We start from the raw sequence: 4,156 nt of genomic DNA on the forward strand, positions 1-4,156 counted from the left end.
ATCTTGCGCTCTTGTATATTTAAACTAACACTTCGGTTTTTTTGGGTCAGGAAATCAATCTTCTTGTTTATGTGTAATTGCCTGTCTCGTATATCTTGCACACATTGCGATATAGCTTTGTCATGTCTCGTTATCCCAAGGGTTCTGAAGGAATGTCTTCTTCTCCAATGAGGTCTCGTTTCCGCGGATATCCTCATCGGTGTGCACTTTTATCCTCAACCCTTATATTATTGCGAATTTCAGCAAATATCCTCATCTACGCATAGCTACAGTAGGTGGTGTATTGGAAATGTTACAGGTGTCATAAAAGATGAGAAATTCAGACAGTATGAGGGCTATTCGAGAAGTAAGGAACAATAGGTCGCGAATTGGAAACCACAGTGAAAATCACTACTGTTTTATTTGCCACAGTTAGCTACAACTTCCAGCTGCTTGTCTCCATAGCCGCCTATCAGACTTAGACGTTTGTCGTAGCGTTGTATCAACTTTCCAATACCGTTATGGAAGGCAGCCACCAGTGCTATCCGCCAATTCTCTACGCTGGCCTGTGCCAAAATGTTGTCTTCATAGCCAGCGGTTCATGTGAGCAGAGATGAAACTCAGAGGAACACAATTACGGGCTGTATTGTGAGTAATCGAACATTTCCAATTGAAAACGATGCAGGATCATCTTCATTGCCCCTGCAGAATGCGGCTGAGAATTGTCTTGAAGAAGACAACACGCGACAGTTATGTTATGTTGTCTGCATAGCTTCAGGCGAAATTTCTCACTAGACCCTCCTATTTGGCGGGAGACACTATTGTCCTAGGTATCTTTATGTGCTCCCTGTGTGCTCAGAACTAAAATGAACGACGTAACGCGATCGACGGGAATACTAGGGACACTGCCCAACACACCTGTGCAAAACTTCATCTTAGTTTCACTGTGGTTTCCATTTCGCGACTGATCGTTCCTTACTTTCCGAATAACCCTCGTATCTCACTGTACGGACTTTAGCTTGTAAGGCACTCGATGTTACGCTCTTGTTGCCGTCGGGAGGAGGACCTCCGGGGCATGCAACCAAAATGCTGCTGCTGTGTGCTACGAGAGTAAAGTTCTTGACGCCTGCCGTGTGGGTTATCGCTGTTGAGAAATATAAAAGGGACGCGGACTCACATTGTGAACCGCTGAAAAAGAGATGTTATCAGTTGGAGGGGCGGAGCTGATAATTGGATGTCTCCACAGGACGTAGGAATCCAATGTTAATTGGACGACATGTACGATGGGGGTTCAATACTTATTACAACAATTTTTTCTGAAAATAGGTTGGTTTTATTCAGGAGTTCAGTACACCATCTTGTTCCCCACTCCTTTATCCTACAAAATCCTATTTCTCAACGTATATTTCAGTTCAATGCGACGGCCTTACGCCACGGTACTATGACGACCTATATGCCCGTCCATGCGACGTCGGAGTCAACATCTTGCTGCATCGATAATGTACCCATCATTCACTTACCTGTTCCCGCGGAGTGCAGCCTTCATTGGAGCAAATAGATGAAAGTCGGAAGGTGCGAGGTTCGGCCTGTGGAGTGGAAGAGGGAGAACAGTTCAGTGAAGTTTTGTGAGCTCCTCTCACATACGCAGACTTGTGTGAGGCCTGGTCATGGAGAAGGAGACGTTCGTTACATTTTAGTGGCGACGAACACGTTGAAGTCGTTTCTTCAATTTCGTGACGGTAATACAGTTATGTTCGGCCGGATGGCACGCGGGAGATCGGACGGGTTTGCCTGACCTCGTTGCCGTAGTGACAGCAGCCACGCCCCACGACTCACCATGCTTTTATTCACTCCCCGGTCTCCGTAAATATTTTTCAAGCGCCAGTGAACATATGCAATGCTCCGCCTTGCACCAAAAAAAGAAACTCAATGGCAGCTCTTTGCTCAGAATGCACCTTCGTTACAGACCCCATTTTGAAGTCTACGAACAGCGCCGCCACCTATCGAGACTTCACCAAACGATATGGGATTGTTCCAAAACATATTCTGCATTTTTTCATTCGAAATTCACCGGTAAAAATGTGTTGCATTACTTATTCAAAACCTCTCGTATTTTGTCTGCTGAGGGGGTGCTTGTTAGAAATAGCCATGTAAACTCTAATGCGGCGTCCGTTTGAAAGATTTGTGGGAGCGGTTACGCATTAAAGATGTTTTTAAGATGGAGTGGAATGAGAAGTTAACGGGTGCAGGGGCCGAATGACGGATCTGTCATCGGGACACAGGAAATCCATCCTTAATTAGCAATATTCAGTTCAGCATGTGAAACAATTCCACATGGGGTCTTCCTTTCCTATCGTGGGTAATGTGGGTGGTACAAGGTACTTCCAAAGGATGGTAGACACTAATTTGCTTGGTATAACACACCAAATATAGAGTCCCTAATGACATCCCTTTTGACAGCAAAAGCTATAAAAATTACACTACTGGCCATTAAAATTGCTACTCCAAGAAGAAATGCAGATGATATACGGGTATCCATTGGACAAATAAATAATAACAGAACTGACATGTGATTACATTTTCACGCAATTTGGGTGCATGGATCCTGAGAAATCAGTACCCAGACCAACCACCTCTGGCCGATATAACGGCCTTGATACGCCTGGGTATTGAGTCAAACCGAGCTTGGATGACGTGTACAGGTACAGTTGCCCATGCAGCTTCAACACGATACCACAGTTCATCAAGAGTAGTGACTGGCGTATTGTGACGAGACAGTTGCTCGGCCACCATTGACCAGACGTTTCCATTCTCTCTCGAGATGGAGAATATGCTGGCCAGGGCAGGAGTCGAACATTTTCTGTATCCAGATAGACCCGTACTGGACCTGAAACACGGGGTCGTGCATTATCCTGCTGAAATGTAGGGTTTCGCAGGGATCGAATGAAAGGTAGAGCCACAGGTCGCAACACATATGAAATGTAACGTCCACTGTTCAAAGTGCCGTCAATGCAAAGAAGAGGTGACCAAGACGTGTAACCAATGGCACCCCATACCATCACGCCGGGTTATACGCCAGAATAGCGATGACGAATGCACGCTTCCAATGTGCGTTCACCACGATGTCGCCAAACACGGATGCGACCATCATGATGCTGTCAAGAGAACCCGGATTCATCCCAAAACAAAATGACGTTTTGCCATTCGTGCACCCAGGTTCGTCGTTGCGTACACCATCGCAGGCGCTCCTGTCTGTGATGCAGCGTCAAGGGTAACCGCAGCCATGGTCTCCGAGTTGATAGTCCATACTGCTGCAAACGTCATCGAGCTGTTCGTGCAGATGGTTGTTGACTTGCAAACGTCCCCATCTGTTGACTCGGGGATCGAGAAGTGGCTGCAAGATCTGTTACAGCCATACAGATAAGATGCCTGTCATCTCGATTGCTAGTGATACGAGGCCGTTGGGATCTAGCACGGCGTTACGTTTTACCTTCCTGAACCCACCGATTCCATATTCTGCTAACAGTCATTGGATCTGGACCAACGCGGGCAGCAATGTCGCTATACGATAAACCGCAATCGCGATAGACTACACCCCGACCCTTATCAAAGTCGGAAACGGGATGGTACGCATTTCTCCTCCTCACACGAGGCATCACAACAACGTCTCACCAGGCAACGCCGGTCAACCGCTGTTTGTGTATGAGAAATCGGTTGGAAACGTTCCTCATGTCAGCACGTTGTAGGTGTCGCCACCGGCGCCAACCTTGTGTGAATGCTCTGAAAAGCTAATCATTTGCTTATCACAGCATCTTCTTCCTGCCCGTTAAATTTCGCGTCTGTAGCACGTCATCTTCGTGGGTTAGCAATTTTAATGGCCAGTAGTGTAGTTACCCTGACCTTGACGGTAGCTACTGGAAACAATATATCAACACTATTGAAAGTCTGACCAACAGAAATACTAGGGAACTAACAACATCTATTCCATGGAAAGAACTAAATGATAGACTATCGGATGATCATTTAATCTACGAAGCCTGAAACACTAAATAAGGAATTCAAAATATCTGCTTTACGAAGGTTAAAACCAAGAGGAGATAAAGTGATCAGAGATAACATTTATACAAGAAAAGAGTTGTAGCCGCATCGAGCCGTAAGTTCGCTAAGACTACAATGA

This window comes from Schistocerca cancellata, chromosome 5, assembly GCF_023864275.1.
Source record: "Schistocerca cancellata isolate TAMUIC-IGC-003103 chromosome 5, iqSchCanc2.1, whole genome shotgun sequence".
Taxonomy (NCBI): domain Eukaryota; kingdom Metazoa; phylum Arthropoda; class Insecta; order Orthoptera; family Acrididae; genus Schistocerca; species Schistocerca cancellata.